Genomic DNA, 13211 nt, shown 5'->3' on the forward strand with positions numbered 1-13211 from the left:
CTTCTGTAAGTTTTGTTTCCTTTCTGAACATTGTCGTTGTGAGCTGATGTAATGATCTAGTGATAAAGCCACAGATGTTCCTTCTGTTCGCTGCTCTTAAATATAGGTATGATGACATGAGCATATGGTGAGGTGCCACTGAATGCTTTATGGATTTCTGGGATACTTTATACTGTATATAAAGCTCTGATCTGAGCTCTATGTGGAATCTTGAGAAAATACTATGCCCATGTTTACACACTGCTGCGTATGCTGGATTGTGTTGTGGTTTGATTATTAGGAACAGAAGTGCAGTTATGAGATATTAAGACGTAACCGAGAGGAAAAAAAGACACAGTTGTGTGTACATAAGTCCCAGTTAAGAGATAAAATGTCACAGTTGAGGGATATTAACACGCACTTGCAAGATAAAAATCTGCATAATAGTTTGTTTCATAAGCAGAAGCGAGCTTCCGTAGTCATCTTCATCAGTCCGTACAGGATTTCATTTTTATTCCTGTGGTCAAAAATTCTTGATTTTGCTTTGGCTTTTTTTAATTTTTTACATTTTTAAAAGTTTTTAAAATTTGCAATGCAACTTGCTGAGGTTTTTTTTTTTTATGCGTTGAATTGAATTGGCGAAATTGCAGTTGCACCAAATTGTCTTTCGCGGTGGTGTTTGTTGGTAAATGAGACGTTTTAGCTGTACTCGTGTTCGACGCACGCGAATTCGAAGAGGGCTTTTCCCGAACGCGCGTCGTGATGACGTCACATGACGCGTCTTGGCCCGAATCTGCGGTAATTTTTTAAAAATCGCAAAAAATCTCACGATTACGAAATTCTGGAGGGACTGCTTTCTAAAAATGTTACTGAGTAACCGCTCATGTAGCGAAACTGTTATTCAGGCTCTGGAATCTGTTAACTAGCTTAGCTAGCATCTAATTTTCACATAGCACAAACACTAAGCATATGGTTTCGACTTCTGGCCAGAAAATACGGTATATTTTAACCAATTTCTTTGGGTTGAAATATTAATACGAATAGCAGCGTGGTGGTGCAGCTCCTGGGTTTGATCCTGAGCTGGAGTCTATATGAGGTTTCACATATTTTCACTGTGTGTATGTGGGTTTTCCTCCGGGGTTCTGTCCCTAGATGTGAACGTGAGTGTACGATACCCTGTGATCTTACGCCGGTGTTCCTGGGATAGCCTCCGGTTCCGTCGTGACCCTGACCATTAAAGAGTGCTTACTGCAAATGTCTGAATAATAATAATAATAATAATAAAAATCTGACTATAGAGATCAGTGCAGAATCGTTTAAAGAGAGACTTGAATCGTCCCCCTCCCCCCGACCCCTCACCCTTGATGATACATCTCGAACTTGTTAATGAGACAGACTAGACTTCTATCTATCTTGTGACTTTGTGAAGAAATGCATCGGAGTTGACAACACTCCGATCTAGTGAGAGCACCGTCTTTCACTCGAATCCCAGAGGCGGCAGATGGAGTAAACGCGCCGAGGAGCCTGTTGACATTCAGATGACGCTTCTGTTACCGAGCTCCCGGCTCCCGGTGCCCATAACACACCAAGAGACTTCTGTAAAACTGGGCTTGCAGGCAGGAACAGAAGCCAAGCACTTAAGCACTCAAGAGCGTTCAACTTAAAGGCACTGAACTGAAAAATGGCAGCGTAGGACGTGAAATAATAATAGACTTTCTTTCAGGGGTGAAAGAGACTGAAGGTGCGGGTGTTTACTATACACGTACACCTTTTATAAACATCATTATAGCTGTTTATAGCAGGAATTGTGCGATAATGACGTCAGGTTGATGTCTTTATTGTTTTATATTTAACAACCCTGCAACATCAAATGAATGCGTCGCTTAGTTTGTTTAATCACATCTGATTGGCTGTGAGCAGCTATGGTGAGAAACAGGATGAACCAATCAGAATCATGCATTTCTCCCTGTTTCCGTCTCAAAGCCAGCGAGGTGTACAGCTGTCGTGTGTGGAGATATCGAGATAACCGTTTCCCTTTTGTTTTAAAAATCCGGTTTAATTGACAGCCTAGTGCTAACGTGACTTGTTCTATGACTTGTTTGTGAGGATTTCTTCAAAATCATAATATCTAGTACCCCGCCTTGTGCCCGATTGTCCCTGGGATAGGCTCCAGGTTTCCCCGTGACCCTGAGAAGGATAAGCGGTATAGAAGATGGATGGATGGATGGATGGATAATATTTAGTTTATTTAGATTTAGCATGTTTTCCTGGTTTAAATAGCGGCCATAAAAAGCACTCACTTTTTACTATGAATACTATACATATCATGTATTATAGACATCTTACGTCTTGTGTTCCAGACATGGCATAGTAGCGAGTCAAAATAACTTCCGCTTCGGTTTTGCAGGCTTTGCGCAGATCGATCTTTTGACGATTCTCTCACATTTAATCGATCTGCTTCAATTTCGAGTAAATCAGGTCCTGTGAGTGCAGTCTGGTGATCTACTCACCCCTGTATCGTACCTGACCTCGTCTACACCTGCTCACAGGCGGCAGAACAGATTTGTGGTCCGCTCTTAGCTGGGAGATCCAGCGTCTGATTGTTGAGGGCTCCAGAGATTAATTATAATCCATTTAGTCTCAGCAGGGAGCAGCAACTTTACAGCCCTTGGCATGCCGGGGCAGAGGCACTGACAGCCTTAACACACTCAGCCTCACAGTGCTGGGACATCTCCAGAGGAACCGTGTGAAGGGAATAAAAACGCAAACGCGCGGGGAAGGAAGATGCAGAATCGTAATATCGTTCCTCATGTCGCTCGCGTAATCTGCCAAGCAAAAGTGGCAGCACTCCAGACGCATCTTCTTTCTCCAGATGTTTTTGTCTTTTTAGTGTTGTGATTAAGAACAGCGTCTGTTTGCCATCCAGATTCATTACACTGGGATTACTTGGATGGAGTAGCTTCCCTTTCCCTACAGGCTCTCCAGAACCAGGACATGAGGATTGTGAATGTAACATTTGATGCTTCAACGTTGCCGTCGTGATCCTGTCTTTGAGATCGTAATCACCCCGACGTCCTCCTCAGTCCGTATTCGCGTGAACGATGTTTAAGCTTAGTGTAGGAGAGGACGAATAACATCAGCTTTGTTCTGCAGTACTTGTTGGGAAGGGGGTGGGGGGAAAGAAGCAGTTTCCAGATCTCTTGGGATCGAGGCTGCAGAATGCAAAACGGGAACGGTCGTCCTAGATGTGCGTTCGGTGTTTCGACTCGATGACTCCAATCCTAACAAATCATCAAGACATGAGCGGCGCTAGCAGTCGATTTCCTTGCTTTTCAGACACTCCTGCTTCATGTGCATGTTTATTATAGATTTCTAGCTTCACTGTTGGGATTGAATTGACTTTTAAAATGTGTTTTTATCCACCGCTCGTATTGTGTTTTTTTGTTTTTTTTTAAACCGTGCTGTGATTGTGTCTGATGTTCACTCATCCCACGGTGAATTCTCGCTTCTGACTAGAACTGGAATTTCAGACAAGATGGAAGAGTATACACTATATATATATATATATATATATATAAATATGAGTATACAAGAGAGGGTGGTGACAGAACGACTGTTTATCGTAAGTTTATAACGAACGCGGTACAAGGAACCAGCTCGTATCGTCGTCGGCGTACCACGACGTTAAACGTAACTAGAAACGGATAAACAGTACAATGTGTTGTTTTTTTATTAATTTTTTTAAAAATATAAATGTTGGCAAATTGCTGTGGAATAATAATAATAAAAAAGAATGAAATAAAATTCTCTTATAGGAAAATGTTCAACCTCGGGCTTAGAATTAGGCCGTTCTCGATTATTTTCCCGTGACCGCATGTCTTGCGGTGTTCTACTTATTAACAGGTTCCGTGTAGACGTATCGTCTGGGTTCTGCGTGGCCGTGGTGGCGGTTGGGGGTAAATTTGAACGTATTGAAATTTTCCGACTATTATCCTTAGCATATTTGTGAAAGAAAGCTTACTGTACTTCTGGTCCAAAGTCTGTCCATTCCACCAAAATAGCATGTCTGAGATTGAACGAAAATGTACGTAGATGACTTTAAGTACACGTAGGAAGAATAAACATGTTAAAATACATATCTAATTCATTTTGAAAATGCAACCAAAGGATTTAACGGAGACAAAATGGCATGTATTTGTTTAATTTATAAATCATTTGATTTATTTCAACATTTATTTCTTTTTTGAAGCGGTCAGCGCCTGTTTTACGTAATAATCCCTTGGACTAGACGTGTTTTCAGAAACGCCCTGAGCTTCTTTTGGGACACTCTCGACTGCATTTTGGAACAAAAGTTATTATTATTATTTTTAATATGAAACAAACACTTTGACCAGTGGTTTCCATCAGAAAATGACGTTACACGTGAACAGAGCCTGACTTTGTTTATCTGCCCACCCGCGTTAGATAGTAACGTCAGTTCAGTCTCTGTATCTCTATGTAATGTCAACTAACTGACTTTGCTTTCTAACGTAATGCAATTCGGTACGTGAATATCTATGTAAGTTAGCTAGGTTAGCCCTTTCTGTAGTTTTAAAATAGGCTGCATGAGTTATATCTATAGTTATCTGCTAGCGCTACTGTTAACGTCCACAAGAATTACTCGCTAACAAAGAAAATTAAATCCTACTTCATTTATTCTTTGTTGGTCGGCGCATAGAACTCTCAGTGTCGTTTTTACGTTCGTTCCGATATATCGGCTTTTTACGTTCGTTTAGCTTAAGGCGCTCCGCAAAAACGCGTAGGCGCCGCGCCTAAGCCTTTCTACGTGAAGGAAAACCCTGGACTGTTTGAGTTTAGACACGGGCATTAGTGTAACTTTTGAAAAACAAACAGGCCTGGAACAAGAATATGGACTGCATGAATAGAAGCCAGGCCAAGTCGTGCTGGGCTTCTTGTTGACGTCAAGCACGTCTCACAACAGAGATATACTTCCGAGTTTGAATCCATCCATCCATCTATCTTCTATACCGCTTATCCTCTTCAGGGTCATGGAGAACCTGAAGCCTATCCCAGGGAGCATCGGGCCAATCCATCCATCGCAGGGCACACTCACACACCCATTCATACACTACGGACACTTTAGACACACCAATCAGCCTACCATGCATGTCTTTGGACTGGGGGAGGAAACCGGAGTACCCGGAGGAAACCCCCGCAGCACGGTGGGAATCGAACCCCCGACCCTGGAGGCGTGAAGTGAACGTACTAACCACTAAGCCACCGTGCGCCCAAGTTCGAATCCACACTATCTTTATAGATCCTCCCAATCAGTAGGATGCTTTGGAGTTGCTCTGGTTTACATCACCTACATGGTGTCTTCCCTTGTTAGAAGGAAAAAGAAAGAATACCAACGAATGCGATCCTGCAGAGTGATTAAATTGCTCGTTATAATGGCAGCTAAAGCCGGTGTAGAATTTTGCACCTTAAATGCACACATGCAACGGTTTCATTAGTGTAGTTCGCTATAAATAATGCCATGATACAGTAAGTGCCATGAGTGATGCAAGCATGCGGGTTCACAGGAAAAGGAACCTGCTAGGAACAGGTTTGTATTCGTTTATATTGACGTACAATTGTGTATATACAATTATATTTGCTGTTCTGAAAATGTATTGTATCCTGACACCTCCATATTGTATCGTATTGCTTCGAGCTCGTTTAAAACACGAGCATCGGTGTCTGGGTATCCGTGTCACGTCGTCCATCCACGAGGGAGCTTTCTCATCACATCTCCTACTGGGCAGTTGAACAATTATGTACCATAGCAGGGAGGAAAAGTGCACCGTCGCAGTCTGATTGTCCCAGTGGAGCCCGACTAAACGTCGCGCCCAGCATGACCCGCGTCCAAGCACCGCCGCTTAATTTCCCCTTCCTGCAGTAAACCTCTATCTGTTCTCCTTCATCTGTTTCGGTTAAAAATTACACCGAGAGCTCGTGAAGCATATTAGCTGGTAGGAAAGTGATTATACGGTAGCAGTGTAGTTTACAAAAAAAAAAAAAACAAAACAAAAAACCTCGCTGATTTTAAATAGGCAAAATTAATGGTGTGAGAGAAATGCTTAAAACGGCACTATATTAGGAGCCAAGCCACAACATTTCCATTATTTAATGAAATGTTTATTTGAGAGTAAAAATACAATCTGGGGCTACGTAAACGTTTCATCAGTCGGATCATTAAAGGAAGCGAAGCGTCTACAGATATCATCATCGTGCGCCATCATATCGTTCTTAAAGAACAACATTGTCCATTTAAATGTTAATTAAAAAAAAAAAAAAACATTCCAGCATGAGCCTGTCGTTTATCTTTCCCTATACTTTTGCTTTCTCATTTTCTTGATTGATTGTTTTTTTCAGCGTCATTTTCATCTCGATTGCGTCAGGAAACTATATTACGAGCGTATAGATTGACGCAGCACTGACCCTCCCCCGCCCCCCCACCAAGGATCCGTCCGTGACTCGAACGGATCTCCTCGAATTAGTTGTAGACGGCACGATCACAGGACATTTTTACGTAGATAATAGGTTCTGAGAACTTTTTATATTGATGAGAAGCACACGTCCGTGAAAGTGTGGATGTAGCATTACACTAGTGTGATCAGGGGATCTGGAGTACACTGTCACTCTGGAGTTACACTGGTTATTGTATTGTTCTATAGATTTTGTTTTTTTCTTCTGCCTCTTGAAATCGCAGTTTGAATGAAATGGTTGTGCCCGGTCTTTCGCACGGACGTTTGTCGGTAAACGAGACCTGTTCGCTGTACTCACGTTCGAGACACGTGAATCGAAGAGGGCTCTCGCTGAATGCGTGTTGTGACGTGCCACAGGACACGGCTCGGCCCAAATCTGCGGAAAATCTGCAGTGATTTTGAAAAATCGCAAAAGAGCCTCAGAATACTGTGGCGTTAGGGGTGGGGTTATTCTGAGCTTTCGTTCGTTTCTGTGACGGCACATCCGCTCTTTTTTTTCTTCTTCTTCTTCGTTTATTTAAAATAAAATCCACAAACTGAGTGTTACAAATATAAACTTCAGACTAAAACATTACGCAACTGTTTGTCCAATTATATAAGACGGAAAAGAACCCACCACACACACACACACACACCAGAATATATATTATTCATTTAGGACTGTTGTTTAATTCAGTGCTTTTTTTTTTTTTGCATTTATAAAAATTTATGCATAAATACTTATAAATATAATATAAACTTTATAATAAAAACTCCCCTTCACTGCACCTTATGGTCTCTGTTACTCACTGCTTTTAGGAATATCGTTTTACTTTGGATCATGGTGTTTTAATTGGACGTTAGAGATCTTACTTGCGCTCCCACTGCGAGTGAGGAGCAGCGCGGCCTCGTTACTAATAGATCTCTTCTGTTATAATAAATGACGCGCAAATACGGCATATAATGACCCTAGACTTAAATTAAACTAAACCTCTTAAGCAACTTGCACCAGTTTCCCCAACCCCTTGAACACAGTGGAGCGTTTTTTGGTACAAGCATAAGTTTGTGCTCGTGCATCATTGTCGTGCTTCCCTGCTACACAAACTCCGCTTTGTAAAGTTTGATCTTCTCCGTGGTGTTTAATATAAAATAATCCCCTGCCTTAGAGGACTCGGCGGTTGCACGCTTTCTTCCTCAGTCACGTGACGATTTCGTCTCCGCGTCACTGAACGTTCTATAACGGCCGCTCGGACAATAGTTCTGAATCTTCGTAATTCTAAGGCGGTCATCGGTTCTGCGTAATCGAATCGAGTTACGTTCAGCCAGTTTGTTTTTGTACATCCCACATAATTGGATTTGAAAGCCTGAGTAAAATCGAACCCGGGTCGGCGGTGTAGTGAGACTGTGACAGTTCGCTCTGTACTATTATTCCACACACACAAGCTGATGACGTTCGTTTTAACACTGAAGACTTTTTCTTCGCGTCGGCGCCGCCATCCTCGCGAGATTTCTTAACGTCACTGTATCACGTTAGTACTGTGCGAATCGATCGCATTCACTCGACATAATCGAAAGAAGTGTTTAGAAACTTGTTGAAATGAAATGTAGTATAAGCAAGTAAAGGGTGTTCTGATGAGGAACGGGATATTTTTATCTAAACTACAGGGTATGTAATAAGTTCTTTTCAATCAGACTGACCACATGTTCTGTTATTTTTTCTCCCCCCAGTGTACTAATCAACTAATCACAGGTTTATGTTAATGTGCTCATTGTAATGCATAATTGTTTCCATAGTAACGGCTTGTCGTAAATGGTGGTTTCATAATGGTGGTTGACATGGTGAAATTTTCTGTTATTTAACATTTATATAAGGAGTCTCTAGTGTCTTATTAACCTAACGAGAGGAAACAAAGAGAGGCTGGTGTGCGAATGACACCAGCTGGTGTGCGAAAGTTTGTAATGTGTGCTATAATCAGTCCATGCAGTATTTCGTGGCGTTTTTTTTTTTTTTTTTTTTTTTTGTGACTGTTGCAGCTAAAAACGCGAGATTATTTCAAAATTTTGGTGGGGGGGGGGGTTGTTTTTTTTTTTGTTTTTTTGGGCGGAAAACTACTTGAAATTGGCGAATTCGATGTTTTGATGATGTCACGTGATGCATCAAATCCGCAATCTGCTGCGAACGCTGCGGAGTCTCCTTGATTCCGAGTTCATTTCTGCGATCGCGAAATCCAGAAGGCGCTGTATAGCGTGAGTGAAAACCGACTTGTTTCATGGGTGTTCTACGACATTAAACGTAAAAATAAACGGATAAAAAGTATGACCTGCTGTTCGTTAAAACATAATTGTAATACTTGGGGAAAAAAAATAAATAAATAAAAAAATCAAATAAGACGCTTCATGACACGATGTTATTGGAAAATAATCAACTTCAGTGTAGTAACAGTAGCTCTGCTTCTTTACACCACCCCGGTATTGATTATTTTCCCATAACTGCATGACGTGTTGTGTTTTATTCCTCACCGAAAACACGGCTTAACACCGAGAGTGTACTTTCATTCACATTTCTTCCCTCATCATGACTTTTCCTTTAGAACGCTGGCACTCTGACATCCACAGCCAATGCCGCAGCATTGTTCATATCAAAAGCCTGCCCCGGTTTGCTCAGATTCATCCCTTTCTAGCGCTACGTTAACGATCCAGGATCAACTTCTCAACTGCGATGATGTATTTGCTATTTTTTCCCATTGAGAGCCAGCTGAATATGGACAGCTCATCACATATTTGACCCTGCTGTCAACCTTCTGGAACGGAGAACGATTGCTTTTGTTCACAGTTCGGCCCTACCAGGCCGATTCTCGACGTTGCGTCTTCTCCGAGCCAATTAGGAACGGACCTGTCGTTGATCTCCGTCTGCCCCGAAGCCCACAGTGAAAGCTGTAATGTAGACGCGGTGCAGAAACGAAGCTGGGACGACGCCGTCGGATTTGTTCTGGTTGGAAATCGATGGTTTAATACAGTTACGGCGGATACGAACCCGCTCGCTTTTATTGTTGGCCGCGGAGTCGTATCAGCAAATGGTGATCTTCCTCCGGCTCTCGTGGAGCATTATGTCTTCTCGTTGCTGCTGTGTGCGTAATATCTGCGAGGATTACAGGATAATGAAAGGCTGTAAACGCAGCATTCTTATAGATGAAATGCACTGATTTTTGGCTTTGTTTCTACTGTGTTGTTATACCTATTGTTTCTCAGGAGATATGATGAGTCAGAACTATAAATAAATCATCCTTTATATTCTTTTCTAGTCTATACGGTCGATTAGACTCCTCTGAATCTGCTCGTCATCTAAGGATTCATCATCACGACCTTGATTTAGCATCCATTTTCAGCAAGCTTGTCATGTAAAACCTACTGGTGCAGCCACAGGTTGTGATTCTGCCATCACATCTGGATCTGATAGACCCAGATGTGCGAAGAAAAGTTCATTTCAACCAAACGTTTGGTTTCATCTTCATAAAAACAACAACATTAATAATATTAGGATAGTTCCGGATGATATATTGACATAAACACAAGGTTACGTTATGGTTCCATTAAGTAGTATTATTAGCTGCATTAATTAACATGAACAAATATTTATCATTTAAACAAACATCAATTAAGGGGAAATCCATGCTGAACATGTGTAAAATTAAACTCATGTGATCTTCAATGACGTCCAAGATTTATTTCGTAATGGAATTCTGGAGTTGTTGTTTTTGTTCCAACTTCTTGCATTGACGTGTTGATGTATTTTCACTTTAGTTAGCAGATTCCTACATTACCCACGATGCCATTTGTCCACCAGTTGATAGTGGTGAAATTGGATTTGCCCTTTGCTTCATCTCTACGTAATGAGAACGATGCAGCGGTGCTTTAGTCCGTTCATCTGTCCAGCTCTCTCACCTTCTCCGCTGTACACTCTGCTCAAACCAATCAGCTTCCAAAGCTTTAACTTTCATGCTAACTCTGCGTTCAGTGCTATCGTGCTTGTCGATGCTAAGTAGATCGCTAACTAGCCGAGCCGAGTCTCAGGTTTAACTCGGCACAACTGCGTCATAGAGCTACGTTGAATTGCATCATTTGCACCAACGTCTCCAATGATTACGGTGTTGAGCTTTACTGGAAAATGTTAAGTGACCAAAAGAAGATTTGAGTTTAGGAGCTAAAGCAAAACCTGACTGTTATTCCTTATATATTAATAAGATTATTTCTCCTATTAAGCTCCATTGCAAGTGCGCTAGCGATAATGAGTCTTTATTGGTCACATATGCACAGTGAAGTTATTTTCTTCACATACCCCAGCATGATAGGAAGTTGTGGTCAGAGTGCTTGATACAGCGCCCCCTGGTGCAGAGAGGATTAAGGGCCTTGCTCAAGGGCCTACCAGTGGCAGCTTGGCAGTGCTGGGGCTTGAACCCCCGACCTTTTGATCACTAACCCTGAGCCTTAACCGCCAAGCCACCACCGCCCCTTTAATAGTGTCCATCAATGGTGTCAGCATGGCACACAACAAATACAGCACAATCTTATCACAAAATATTCAATATAAACATATTTAATGATGTTTATTCTACCCATGACTTAATATAAGTCCAAATGGTTAAAAAAAAAAAAATAATAATAATAAAAAGATGCACTGGACATACTTTGAAAAACCGATTCAGAAACGCATCAGATTCACATCGGATTCGTCAGATGGAAAGTTGCTCATTTTATGCGTGTATTAAAACCTGCAATCGGTATATGAACTCAGATGTTAAGACCCCCCGCCCGTCCCCCCCCCCCCCCACAACCCGAACAAAATGTTCAGACCATAAATTATATTCAGAAAAATCAGATATTCTATGATCGAAAGAAAACAAAGCAAAACTTTAGCTTCTGTAATCTTAAAGCAAATGAAAAATGCACGCTTACTCTCCTTGTCCCTGGAGTGGTAATCTCAAAAGTACATCTTTTGTGCCTTTAGCGAGTGTGTGTTTTCCCAAGAAACGTGATAAAAGTTGATACTTTTACTCCAAAATCTAATTACAGTCTAGTTGTGTCTCGTATAGCTTAAAGATACTTAAAGCATATCCACATTTTCAGTTAAAAGATACATATTACAGGTACCCTAGCAACAAGGAAAGGAACACTTTAGTACCTTATTTAAGCGAGTGCACGGAGTATGGACTGTCTAGGTACCTTTTTAAAACTTCGACATCAGCTTGTTTGCATTAGGTGTGTATATGACATCGCTTACGGCTGCTTAGCAGGTGTTAGCATGTGTAATTTTGCACAACATTTCCATCAAAAGCTGCTTTCTGGTTGGGAATATAAAGCCAAATGTGTATTTCTACTTGGAGCAACGAGCGAGAGGTTTTTGGCTGGCACTGCTAACGTTTTCAAGGTCATTCATACCTACAACAGGGAATGTGGTAATGACTGATAGCGCTGTCGTGCTCTCCTGTCGCGCCACATTAGCAGCTCTGCCTCCTGATGAAGAGTGAATACCTGGGTTAAGCTGTGAAGAGATGGACATTTCCAGAAATCGAAATAACTGTTTATTGTGATTTGCAAGTGACGTGCTTTCTCAGGCTAATTTCTGATTGGATCAGTAATGCACGTAGAATGTTGTATTTGTTTATCAAAATGCTGTTGTTTTTTTTTTTTTGTTTGTTTGTTTTTTTTTCCCCTTGTTGGTCCCCCCCCCCCCACTTTTTTCATGATTTCGCAATCAGAAGTGGGAAGTGGCTTTTATTTGATTGGAGGTCGTGGTTCAGTCACAGCTGGTGGTTACTGATAATAAACCCTGGAGAAACACACTTAACCCCTAAGCTGTTCATCGGAACCCTGTAGTGAGGTAATGTAAGTCATTTGGGACATAACCACCAGCTGATTTTTGCTTCGCAATTATGACTTTATTCTGAAGAGCTGAGTGTTATCTAACCGAACAGCCTGTGTGTGTATTGGGGCATAATGAATCCTCATTTTCCCAAGCTTCGAGATCAAGTTCAGATTTTGGGAAGTAAAGGCTTAGAGTTTGCCCAGTGTGTAATCAACAGAGCTGATAATTAATGCAGGATGTAATTAATCACCATTATTAAACCTGATTATTCAATGACGTGGTAGACTAAAGGTCAACATATCATATATTCCTTCTTGTTTGAGCATTTAACTGTTATGATTCATCTTCAATTCAATTCAATTTTATTTGTATGGCGCTTTTAACAACGGACCTTGTCTCAAAGCGGCTTTACAGAAACATATAAACACAGGAGAGAGATTTTAAGTGTGTGAATTTATCCCTGTTGGGCGAGCCGGTGGTGACGGTGGTGAGGAAAAACTCCCTGAGATGATACGAGGAAGAAACCTTGAGAGGAACCCGACTCGGTAGGGAACCCGTCCTCGTCTGGGTAACGACGGATAGTGTGAAAGTAAAAGAAAGTGCATTATGGTTTTATATGAAGTCTGTTTGTTGAACTAGTCCACTGTTCACTAAAGGAGACCTGAGTGTAAAACTGCATGTGGTAATCGCAGTCCCAAGGACATCGCTGCAACCGGAGTCCCAGCAATTGAGGTCCAAAACCATTTCCATGGTACTTCAAGCGGTACCGTCCTCAGCGATCTCCAGGCTGCTCTGCTTGGGGTCGTCCTCAGTGGTAGAATGTAGCCTCCAGTTGATGAGAGCTCCATCCAGAGGTAGAGCAT

The sequence above is a fragment of the Ictalurus furcatus genome, chromosome 17, assembly GCF_023375685.1.
Source record: "Ictalurus furcatus strain D&B chromosome 17, Billie_1.0, whole genome shotgun sequence".
NCBI classification, from domain to species: Eukaryota; Metazoa; Chordata; class Actinopteri; order Siluriformes; family Ictaluridae; genus Ictalurus; species Ictalurus furcatus.